We start from the raw sequence: 13,963 nt of genomic DNA, 5'->3' as shown, positions 1-13,963 counted from the left end.
AGGATGGAGGGAGTTAGAGAAAATCTTTCTTCCTTGGTGGTGGAAGAGATTGCGAATTGAAATTCAACTTTTTGGACTTGAGAATTGAACACTTAGGTGATTGAGAAAACATTAAATGAGTTGCTTAGGTAAAGGTAATATCGTTAAGCTACCCATTACTACGTATATTCTCTTTCTTGGAGTCTAAGAAAGATTAGTTGGAGGTAAACTTAGGATCTTTCATGGGATAGATATTTTCCTTCGTTATGGCTTTAGTTGAGTGGCTAGGATGTCACGGCTATGAGAAGCGAGATGCTTATTGGATTCCATGCTTTCATCCGAGGTAGAGATTGGGAGCAAGTGGCATATGCCCCTTGTAAACATGTACATTTTACTGTCTTTATTTTATGACTTACTTACCCAAAAAAAAAAACACCATAATTACATATCTGCCAGCATTCAAGATGATCCGAATATGTGTCCGTGTGTTTAAATCCTAATGTATGAGAAATGGCAAGTAAACACCATAATTACATATCCGCCATCATGCAAGAGCGTGCGAATAAGTGTCCCAGTGTTTAAACCCAAATGCGTGGGAAATGGCAATTAAACACCACAATTACATATCTTCCATCATGCAAAAGGGTCTGAATAAGTGTCCGAGTGTTCAAACCCTAATGTACGAGAAATGGCTAGTAAACACCATAATTACATATCTGCCATCATGCAAGGGGATCCAAATACGTGTCTGTTTGTTTAAACCCTAATGCATGAGAAATGGCAAGTAAACACCAAAATTACATATCTGCCATCGTGCAAGAGGGTCCGAATAAGTGTACTAGTGTTCGAACGCTAATGCATGCGAAATGGCAAGTAAACACCAAAATTACATATCTGCCATCATGCAAGAGGGTCCAAATAAGTGTCCAAGTGCTTAAACCCTAATGCACGAGAAATGGCAAGTAAACACCATAATTACATATCTGCCCTCTTGCAAGAGGGTCTGATTAAGTGTCCGAACCCTAATGTATGAGAAATGGCTAGTAAACACCATAATTACATATCTGCCATCATGCAAGGGGATCTGAATACGTGTCCGTTTGTTTAAACCCTAATGCATGAGAAATGGCAAGTAAACACCATAATTACATATCTGCCATTATGCAAGAGGGTTCGAATAAGTGTCCGAGTGTTTAAACCCTAATGCATGAAAAATGGCAAGTAAACACCATAATTACATATCTGCCATGATACAAGACGGTCCGAATAAGTGTCCGAGTGTTCGAACACTTATGCAATAGAAATGGCAAGTATGCACCATAATTACATATCTGCCATCATGAAAGAGGGTCCGAATAAGTGTCCGAGTGCTCGAACCCTAATGTATGAGAAATGGCTAGTAAACACCATAATTACATATCTGCCATCATGCAAGAGGATTCGAATACGTGCCCGTGTGTTTAAACCCTAATTCATGAGAAATAGCAAATAAACGCCATAATTACATATCTACCATCATGCAAGAGGGTCTGATTAAGTGTCCGAGGGTTCGAACCCTAATGTATGAGAGATGGCTAGCAAACACCATAATTACATATCGGTCGTCATGCAAGATGATTCGAATATATGTCTGTGTGTTTACACTCTAATGCATGAGAAATGACAAGTAAACACCATAATTACATATCTGCCATCACGCAAGAGGGTCCGAATAAGTGTCCGAGTGTTTAAACCCTAATGCGTGAGAAATGGCTAGTAAACACCATAATTACATATCTGCCATCATGCAAGAGGGTCTGAATAAGTGTCCGAGTGTTCGAATCCTAATGTATCAGAAATGGCTAGTAAACACTACAATTACATATCTTCCATCAAGCAAAAGGATCCGAATACGTGTCCATTTGTTTAAACCCTAATGCATGTGAAATAGCAAGTAAACTCCATAATTACATATCTGTCATTATAAAAGACGATCCAAATAAGTGTCCGAGTGTTCGAACGCTAATGCATGAGAAATGGCAAGTAAACACCATCATTGCATATTTGCCATTATGCAAGTAGGTTCGAATAACAGTCTGAGAGTTTAAACCCTAATGCATGAGAAACGGCAAGTAAACACCATAATTACATATCTGCCATCATGCAAGAGGGTCTGAATAAATGTATGAGTGTTCGAACCCTAATGTATGAGAAATGTCTAGTAAACACCATCATTACATATCTGCCATCATGCAAGATGATCCGAATGCGTGTCCGTTTGTTTAAACCCTAATGCATGAGAAATGGCAAGTAAACACCATAATTACATATCTGCCATCACACAAGACGGTCCGAATAAGTGTCTGAGTGTTAGAACCCAAACGTATGAGAAATGGCTAGTAAACACCATAATTACATATCTGCCATCATGCAAGAGGATTCGAATACGTGTCCGTGTGTTTAAACCGTAATGCATGAGAAATGGCAAGTAAACACCATAATTACATATCTACCATCGTGCAAGAGGGTTCGAATAAGTGTACTACTGTTCGAACGCTAATGCATGAGAAATGGCAAGTAAACACCGTAATTACATATCTACCGTCATACAAGAGGGTCCGAATAAGTGTCCAAGTGTTTAAACCCTAATGCATTAGAAATGGCAAATAAACACCATAATTACATATCTGCCTTCATGCAAGAGGGTCTGATTAACTGTCTGAGTGTCCGAACCCTAATGTATGAGAAATGGCTAGTAAACACCATAATTACATATCTGCCATCATGCAAGATGATCCGAATATGTGTTCGTGTGTTCAAACCTTAATGCATGGGAAATGGCAAGTAAACACCATAATTACATATCTGCCATCATGCAAGAGTGTCCGAATAAGCGTCCGAGGGTTTAAACCCAAATGCGTGTGAAATGGCAAGTGAACACCATAATTACAGATCTGCCGTCATGCAAGAGGGTCTGAATAAGTGTTCGAGTATTCTAACCCTAATGTATGAGAAATGGCCAGTAAACACCACAATTACATATCTGCTATCGTGCAAGAGGATCCGAATACGTGTCCGTTTGTTTAAACCCTAATGCATGAGAAAGGGCAAGTAAACAACATAATTACATATCTGCTGTCACGTAAGAGGGTCCGAATAAATGTCCGCGTGTTTAAACCCTAATGCGTAAGATATGGCAAGTAAACACCGTAATTACATATCGGCCATCATGCAGCAGGGTCTGAATAAGTGTCTGAGTGTTCGAACCCTAATGTATGAGAAATGGCTTGTAAACACCATAATGACATATCTGCCATCATGCAAGAGGATCAGATTACGGGTTCGTTTGTTTAAACCGTAATGCATGAGAAATGGCAAGTACACACCATATATACATATCTGCCATGATACAAGACGGTCTGAATAAGTGTCCGAGTGTTCGATCGCTAATGCATGAGAAATGGCAAGTAAACACCATAATTACTTATCTGCCATCCTACAAGACGGTCCGAATAAGTGTATTAGTGTTCGAATACTAATGCATGAGAAATGGCAAGTAAACACTATAATTACATATCCGCCTTCATGCAAGAGGGTCTGATTAACTGTCCGAGTGTCCGAACCCAAATGTATGAGAAATGGCTAGTAAACACCATAATTACATATCTGCCATCATGCAAGATGATCCGAATACTTGTCCGTGTTTTTAAACCTTCATGCATGAGAAATGGCAAGTAAACACCATAATTACATGTATGCCATCACGCAAGAGTGTCCGAATAAGTGTCCGAGTGTTGAAACCCAAATGCGTGTGAAATGGCAAGTAAACACCATAATTACATATCTGCCGTCATGCAAGAGGGTCTGAATAAGTGTCTGAGTGTTCGAACCCTAATGTATGAGAAATGGCCAATAAACACCACAATTACATATCTGCCATCGTGCAAGAGGAACCGAATACGTGCCCGTTTGTTTAAACCCTAATGCATGTGAAATGGCAGGTAAACACCATAATTACATATCTGCCATCATACAAGATGGTTCAAATAAGTGTCCGAGTCTTCGAACGCTAATGCATGAGAAATGGCAAGTAAACACCGTAATTGCATATCTGCCATCATGCAAGTGGGTTCGAACAAGTGTCCTTAAAGCTTAATGCATGAAAAATGGCAAGTAAACACCATAATTACAGATCTGCCATCATGAAAGAGGGTATGAATTAGTGTCCGAGTTTTTGAACCCTAATGTATGAGAAATGGCTAGTAAACACCATCATTACATAGCTGCCATCATGCAAGATGATCCAAATAGGTGTCCGTGTGTTTAAACCCTAATGCATGAGAAATGGCAAGTAAACACCATAATTACATATCTGCCATCACGCAAGAGGGTCCGAATAAGTGTCTGAGTATTTAAACCCTAATGCGTGAGAAATGGAAAGTAAACACCATAATTACATATCTGCCATCATGCAAGAGGATCTGAACACGGGTCCGTTTGTTTAAACTCTAATGCATGAGAAATGGCAAGTACACACCATAATTAAATATCTGCCATGATACAAGACGTTCTGAATAAGTGTCTGAGTGTTCGATAGCTAATGTATGAGAAAAGGCAAGTAAACACCATAATTACATATCTGCCATCATGCAAGAGTGTCTGAATAAGGATCCGAGTGTTCGAACCCTAATTTATGACAAATGACTAGTAAACACCATAATTACATATCTGCCATCATGCAAGAGGATCTGAATAAGTGTCCGTGTGTTTAAACCCTAATGCACGAGAAAGGGCAAGTGAACACCATAATTACATATCTGCCATCATGCACGAGGGTCCGAATAAGTGACCGAGTGTTCGAACCCTAATGTATGAGAAATGGTGTGTAAACACCATAATTACCTATCTGCCATCATGCAAGAGTATCTGAATACGTGTCCGTGTGTTTAAACCCTAATGCGTGAGAAATGGCACGTAAACAACATAATTACATATCTGCCATCATGCAAGTGGGTCTGAATAAGTGACCGAGTGTACGAACCTAATGTATGAGAAATGGCTAGTGAACACCATAATTACAAATCTACCATCTTGCAAGAGGATCCGAATACGGGTCCGTTTGTTCAAACCCTAATGCATGAGAAATGGCAAGTAAACACCATAATTACATATCTGCCATCATGCAAGAGGGTCCGAATAAGTGTCCAAGTGTTTAAATCCCAATGCAAGAGAAATGGCAAGTAAACATCATACCTACATATCTGCCATCATGCACGTAGGTCGGAATAAGTGTCCGAGTATTTGACCCCTAATGCATGAGAGATCGCAAGTAAACACCATAATTACATATCTGCCATCATGCTAAAGGGTCCAAATAGGTGTCCGATTGTTTAAACCCTAGTGCATGAGAAATGGCAAGTGAACACCATAATTACATATTTGCCATCATGCAAGAGGGTCTGAATAAGTGTCCGAGTCTTCGAACCCTAATGTATGAGATATGGCTAGTAAACACCATAATTACATATCTACCGTTATCCAAGAGGATTCGAATACGTGTTTGAACGCTAATGCATGAGAAATGGCAATTAAACCCCATAATTACATATCTGCCATCATGAAAGAGGGTCCGAATATGTGTCCGAGTGCTTTAACCCTAATGCATGAGAAATGGCAAGTAAACACCATAATTACATATCTGCCATCACGCCAGACCGAATAGGTGTCCGAGTATTTAAGCCCTATTGCATGAGAAATGGCGAGTAAACACCATAATTACATATCTGCCATCATGGAAGAGGGTCTGATTAAGTGTCCGAGTATTCGTACCCTAATGTATGAGAAATGGCTAGTAAACACCATAATTACATATCTGCCATCATGCAAGAGGATCCGAATACGTGTTCGTGTGTTTCAACCCTAATGCATGAGAAATGCCAAGTAAACACCGTAATTACATTTCTGCCATCATGCAAGAGGGTCCAAATAAGTGTCCAAGTTTTAAAACCCGAATGCATGAGAAATGGCAAGTAAACACCATAATTACATATCTGCCATCATGCAAGAGGATCTGATTAAGTGTCCGAGTGTTCGAACCGTAATGTATGAGAAATGGCTAGTAAACACCATAATTACATATTTGCCATCATGCAAGATGATCCGAATACGTGTCCGTGTGTTTAAGCCCTAATGCATGAGAAATGGCAAGTAAACACCATAATTACGTATCTACCATCACGCAAGACGATCCGAATACGTGTCCGTTTGTTTAAACATTAATGCACGAGAAATGGCAAGTAAACACCATACTTACATATCTGCCATCATGCAAGAGGGTCTGAATAAGTGTCCCAGAGTTCGAACCCTAATGTATGAGAAATGGCTAGTAAACATCATAATTACGTATCTGCCATCATGCAAGAGGATCCGAATACGTGTCCGTTTGTTTAAACCCTAATGCATGAGAAATGACAAGTAAACACCATAATTACATATCTGCTATCATGCAAGACGGTCCGAATAAGTGTCCAAGTGTTCGAACGCTAATGCATGAGAAATGGCAAACAGACACCATAATTACATATCTGCCATCATGCAAGAGGGTCCGGATAAGTGTCCGAATGTTTAAACCCTAATGCATGAGAAATGGCAAGTAAACACCAGAATTACATACCAGCCATCATGCAAGACGGTCCGAATAAGTGTCCGAGTGTTCGAACGCTAATGCATGAGAAATGGCAAGTAAACACCATAATTAATACCTGCCACCATGCAAGAGGGTCTGAATAACTGTCCGAGTGTTTAAACCCTAATGCGTGAGAAATGGCAAGTAAACACCGTAACTACATATCTGCCATCATGCAAGAGGCTCCGAATAAGTGTCTCACTGTTTGAACCCTAATGCATGAGAAATGGCCAGTAAACACCATAATTACATATCTGCCATCATTCAAGAGGGTCCGAATAGGTGTCCGAGTGTTTAAACACTAATGCGTGAGAAATGGCAAGTAAATACTATAATTACATATCTGCCGTCATGCAAGAGGGTCTGAATAAGTGTCCGAGTGTTCGAACCCTATCGTATGAGAAATGGCTAATACACACCATAATTACATATCTGCCATCATGCAAGAGGATCCGAATACGTGTCCGTGTGTTTAAACCCTAATGCGTGAGAAATAGTAAGTAAACACCATAATTACATATATGCCATCGTGCAAGAGGATCCGAATACGTGTCCGTTTGTTTAAACCCTAATGCATGAGAAATGACAAGTAAGCACCATAATTACATATCTGCCATCATGCAGCACGGTCCGAATAAGTTTCCGACTGTTCGAATGCTAATGCATGAGAAATGGCAAGTAGACACCATAATTACATATCTGCCATCATGCAAGAGGGTCCGGATAAGTGTCCGAGTGTTTAAACCCTAATGTATGAGAAATGGCAAGTAAACACCATAATTACATACCAGCCATCATGCAAGACGGTCCGAATAAGTGTCCGAGTGTTCGAACGCTAATGCATGAGAAATGGCAAGTAAACACCATAATTAATACCTGCCACCATGCAAGAGGGTCCGAATAACTGTCCGAGTGTTTAAACCCTAATGCATGAGAAATGGCAAGTAAAAACCATAAATAAATATCTGCAACCACGCAAGATGGTCCAAATAAGTGTCCGAGTGTTCGAACACTAACGCATGAGAAATGGCAAGAAAACATCATAATTACATATTTGCCATCATGCAAGAGGGTTCGAATAAATTTTCGAGTGTTTAAACCCTAATGCATGAGAAATGGCAAGCAAACACCATGATTAGATATCTGCCATCATGTAAGAGGGTCCGAATAAGTGTTCGAGTGTTTGAACGGTAATGCATGAGAAATGGCAAATAAACACCATAACTACGTATCTGCCATCATGTAAGAGGGTCCGAATAAGTGTCCAATTGTTTAAACCCTAATGCATGAGAAATGACAAATAAACACCATAACTACATATCAGCCATCATGTAAGTGGGCCCGAATAAGTATCTGATTGTTTAAACCCTAATGCATGAGAAATGGAAAATAAACACCATAATTAGATTTCTGCCATCAAGCAAGAAGGTCAGAATAAGTGTCCGAGTGTCCGAACCCTAATGCAAGAGAAATGCAAAGTAAACACCATAATTACATATCTGCCATCATACAAGAGGGTCCGAATACGTGTCCGAGTGTTTAAACCGTAATGCATGAGAAATGGAAAGTAAACACCATAATTACCTATCTATCATCATGCAAGAGGGTCTGAATAAGTGTCCGAGTGTTCGAACCCTAATGTATGGGAAATGGCTAGTAAACACCATAATTACATATCTGCCGTCACGCAAAAGGGTGCGAATAAGGGTCCGAGTGTTTATACCCTAAACGGCAAGTAAACACCATAATTACATATCTGCCATCATGCAAGAGAGTCTGAATAAGTGTCCGAGTGTTCGAACCCTAATGTATGAGAAATGGTTAGTAAACATCATAATTACATATCTTCCATCATGCAAGAGGATCCCTAATGCGTGAAAAATGGCAAGTAAACACCGTAATTACATATCTGCCATTGTACAGGAGGGTCTGAATAAGTGTACTAGCGTTCGAAGGCTAATGCACGAAAAGTGGCAAGTAAACACCATATATCTGCCATCTTGCAAGAGTGTCCAATTAAGTGTCCGAGTGTTCGAACCCTAATGTATGAGAAATGGCTAGTAAACACCATAATTACATATCAGCCATCATGCAAGATGATCCGAATATGTGTCCGTGTGTTCAAACCCTAATGCATGAGAAATGGCTAGTAAACACCATAATTACATATCTGCCATCACGCAAGAGGGTCTGATTAAGTGTCCGAGTGTTCGAACCCTAATGTATAAGAAATGGCAAGTAAACACCGGAATTACATATCTTCCTTCATGCAAGAGGATCTGAATAAGTGTAAGTGTGTTCGAACCCTAAAGTATGAGAAATGGCAAGTAAACACCATAATTACATATCTGCCATCATGCAAGACGGTCCGAATATGTGTCCGAGTGTTTAAACCCTAATGCATGAGAAATGGCATGTAAACACCATAATTACATATCTGCCATCATGCAAGACGGTCCGAACAAGTGTCCTTGTGTTCGAACGCTAAGGCATGAGAAATGGCAAGTAAACGCCATAATTACATACCTGCCATCATGCAAGAGAGTCCGAATAAGTTTCCGAGTGTTTAAATCCTAATGCATGAGAAATGGCAAGTAAACACGATGATTACATATCCGCCATCATGTAAGAGGGTCTGAATCAGTGTACGAGTGTTTGAACAGTAATGCATGAGAAATGGCAAATAAACACCATAACTACATATCTGCCATCATAAAAGAGGGTCCGAATAAGTGTCCGATTGTTTAAACCCTAATGCATGAGAAATGGGAAGTAAACAACATAATTATATCTCTGCCATCACGCAAGAGAGTCTGAATAAGTGTCCGAGTGTTTTAACCCTAATGTAAGAGAAATGGAAAGTAAACACCATAATTACATATCTGCCATCATGCAAAAGAGGGTATGAATAATTACATATCTACCATCATGCAAGACGGTCCGAATAAGTGTCCGAGTGTTCGAACGCTAATGCATGAGAAATGGCAAGTAAGCACCATAATTGCATATTTGCCATCATGCAAGAGGGTCCGAATAAGTGTCCGAGTGTTTAAACCCTAATTCATGAGAAACGACAAGTAAACACCATAATTACATATCTGCCATCATGCAAGATGGTTCGAATAAGTGTCCGAGTGTTCGAACGCTAACACATGAGAAATGGCAAGTAAACACTATAATTACATTTCTGCAATCATGCAAGAGGGTCCGAATAAGTTTCCGAGTGTTTAAACCCTAAATGCATGAGAAATGGCAAGCAAACACCATGATTACATATCCGCCATCATGTACTAGGGTTTGAACAAGTGTCCGACTGTTTGAACGGTAATGCATGAGAAATGGCAAATAAACACCATAATTACATATCTGCCATCATGTAAGCGGGCCCGAATAAGTGTCCGATTGTTCAAACCCTAATGCATGAGAAATGGCTGGAAAACAACATAATTATATATCTGCCATCATGCAAGAGAGTCTGAATAAGTGTCAGAGTGTTTGAACCCTAATGCATGAGAAATGGAAAGTAAACATCATAATTACATATATGCCATCAACCTAGAGAGTCATAAAAAGTGTCCGAGTGCTCGAATCCTAAGGCATGAGAAATGGAAAGTAAACACCATAATTACATATCTGCCATCATGCAAGAGGGTCCGAATACGTGTCCGAGTGTTAAAACTCTAATGCATGAGAAATGGCAAGAAAACACCATAACTACATATCTGCCATCATGCAAGAGGGTCTGAATAAGTGTCCGATTGTTCAAACTCTAATGTATGAGAAATGGCTAGTAAATACCATAATTACATATCTGCCATCAAGTAAGAAGATTCGAATACGTGTCCGTTGGTTTAAACCCTAATACGTGAGAAATGGCAAGTAAACACCACAATTACATATCTGCCATTGGCAAGAGGGCCCGAATAAATGTACTAGTTTTTGAAGGCTAATGCACGAGATGTGGAAAGTAAACACCATAATTACATATCTGCCATCATGCAAGAGGGTCTGATTAAGTGCCCGAGTGTTCGAACCTTAATGTGTGAGAAATGGCAGGTAAACACCATAATTACATATCTGCCATCATGCAAGAGGGTCTGAATAAGTGTACGTGTGTTCGAACCGTAATGTATGAGAAATGGCAAGTAAACACCATAATTACATATCTGCCATCATGCAAGACAGTCCAATAAGTGTCCGAGTGTTCAAACACTAATCCATTAGAAATGGCAAGTGAACACCATAATTACATATCTGCCACCATGCAAGAGGGTCCGAATAAGTGTCCGAGTGTTTAAACCCTAATGCATGAGAAATGGCAAGTAAACCCCATAATTACATATCTGCCATCAGGCAAGATGGTCCGAATAAGTGTCCGAGGGTTCGAACGCTAACGCATGAGAAATGGCAAGTAAACATCATAATTACATGTCTGCCATCATGCAAGAGAGTCCGAATAAGTTTCCGACTGTTTAAACCGTAATGCATGAGAAATGGCAAGTAAGCACCATGACTACATATCTGCCATCATGTAAGAGGGTTCGAATAAGTGTCCAAGTGTTTGAACGGTAATGCATGAGAAATGGCAAATAAACACCATAACTTGAGAAATGGCTGGTAAGCAACATAATTATATATATCTGCCATCAAGCAAGAGAGTCTGAATAGGTGTTCGAGTGTTTGAACCCTGATGCATGAGAAATGGAAAGTAAACACCATAATTACATATCTGCCATCAAGCTAGATGGTCTGAATAAGTGTCCGAGTGTTCGAACCCAAATGCATGAGAAATGGAAAGTAAACACCATAATTACATATCTGCCATCATGCAAAAGAGGGTATGAATAAGTGTCCGAATGTTCGAACCCTAATGTATGAGAAATGGTTACTAAACACCATAATTAAATATCTGCCATCATGCAAGAGGATCTAAACACGTGTCCGTGTGTTTAAACCCTAATGCGTGAGAAATGGCAAGTAAACGCCGTAATTACATATCTGCCATTGTGCAGGAAGGTCTGAATAAGTGTACTAGCGTTCGAAGGCTAATGCATGAAAAGTGGCAAGTAAACACCATATATCTGCCATCTTGCAAGAGTGTCCGATTAAGTGTCCGAGTGTTCGAACCCTAATGTATGAGAAATGGCTAGTAAACACCATAATTACATATCAGCCATCATGCAAGATGATCCGAATATGTGTCCGTGTGTTCAAACCCTAATGCATGAGAAATGGCAAGTAAACATCATAATAACATATCTGCCATCACGCAAGTGGGTCCGAATAAGTGTCCAAGTGTTTAAACCCTAATGCGTGAGAAATGGCAAGTAAACACCATAATTACATATCTGCCACCATGCAAGAGGGTCTGAATTAGTGTCCAAGTGTTCGAACCCTAATGTATGAGAAATTGCTAGTAAACACCATAATTACATATCTGCCATCATGCAAGAGGATCGAAATACGTGTCTGTTTGTTTAGACCCTAAAGCATGAGAAATGACAAGTAAACACCATAATTACATATCTACCATCATGCAAGACGATCCGAATAAGTGTCCGAGTGTTCGAACGCTAATGCATGAGAAATGGCAAGTAAGCATCATAATTGCATATTTGCCATCATGCAAGAGGGTCCGAATAAGTGTCCGAGTGTTTAAACCCTAATGCATGAGAAACGACAAGTAAACACCATAATTACATATCTGCCATCATGCAAGATGGTTCGAATAAGTGTCCGAGTGTTCGAACGCTAACACATGAGAAATGGCAAGTAAACACTATAATTACATTTCTGCAATCATGCAAGAGGGTCCGAATAAGTTTCCGAGTGTTTAAACCCTAAATGCATGAGAAATGGCAAGCAAACACCATGATTACATATCCGCCATCATGTACTAGGGTTTGAACAAGTGTCCGACTGTTTGAACGGTAATGCATGAGAAATGGCAAATAAACACCATAATTACATATCTGCCATCATGTAAGCGGGCCCGAATAAGTGTCCGATTGTTCAAACCCTAATGCATGAGAAATGGCTGGAAAACAACATAATTATATATCTGCCATCATGCAAGAGAGTCTGAATAAGTGTCAGAGTGTTTGAACCCTAATGCATGAGAAATGGAAAGTAAACATCATAATTACATATATGCCATCAACCTAGAGAGTCATAAAAAGTGTCCGAGTGCTCGAATCCTAAGGCATGAGAAATGGAAAGTAAACACCATAATTACATATCTGCCATCATGCAAGAGGGTCCGAATACGTGTCCGAGTGTTAAAACTCTAATGCATGAGAAATGGCAAGAAAACACCATAACTACATATCTGCCATCATGCAAGAGGGTCTGAATAAGTGTCCGATTGTTCAAACTCTAATGTATGAGAAATGGCTAGTAAATACCATAATTACATATCTGCCATCAGGTAAGAAGATTCGAATACGTGTCCGTTGGTTTAAACCCTAATACGTGAGAAATGGCAAGTAAACACCACAATTACATATCTGCCATTGGCAAGAGGGCCCGAATAAATGTACTAGTTTTTGAAGGCTAATGCACGAGATGTGGAAAGTAAACACCATAATTACATATCTGCCATCATGCAAGAGGGTCTGATTAAGTGCCCGAGTGTTCGAACCTTAATGTGTGAGAAATGGCAGGTAAACACCATAATTACATATCTGCCATCATGCAAGAGGGTCTGAATAAGTGTACGTGTGTTCGAACCGTAATGTATGAGAAATGGCAAGTAAACACCATAATTACATATCTGCCATCATGCAAGACAGTCCAATAAGTGTCCGAGTGTTCAAACACTAATCCATTAGAAATGGCAAGTGAACACCATAATTACATATCTGCCACCATGCAAGAGGGTCCGAATAAGTGTCCGAGTGTTTAAACCCTAATGCATGAGAAATGGCAAGTAAACCCCATAATTACATATCTGCCATCAGGCAAGATGGTCCGAATAAGTGTCCGAGGGTTCGAACGCTAACGCATGAGAAATGGCAAGTAAACATCATAATTACATGTCTGCCATCATGCAAGAGAGTCCGAATAAGTTTCCGACTGTTTAAACCGTAATGCATGAGAAATGGCAAGTAAGCACCATGACTACATATCTGCCATCATGTAAGAGGGTTCGAATAAGTGTCCAAGTGTTTGAACGGTAATGCATGAGAAATGGCAAATAAACACCATAACTTGAGAAATGGCTGGTAAGCAACATAATTATATATATCTGCCATCAAGCAAGAGAGTCTGAATAGGTGTTCGAGTGTTTGAACCCTGATGCATGAGAAATGGAAAGTAAAC

The sequence above is a fragment of the Camellia sinensis genome, chromosome 8 (genome assembly GCF_055761805.1).
Source record: "Camellia sinensis isolate YWXY chromosome 8, ASM5576180v1, whole genome shotgun sequence".
Taxonomy (NCBI): Eukaryota; Viridiplantae; Streptophyta; class Magnoliopsida; order Ericales; family Theaceae; genus Camellia; species Camellia sinensis.
The sequence above is the reverse complement of the archived record's forward strand: the minus strand, read 5'-3'. Positions refer to the sequence as shown.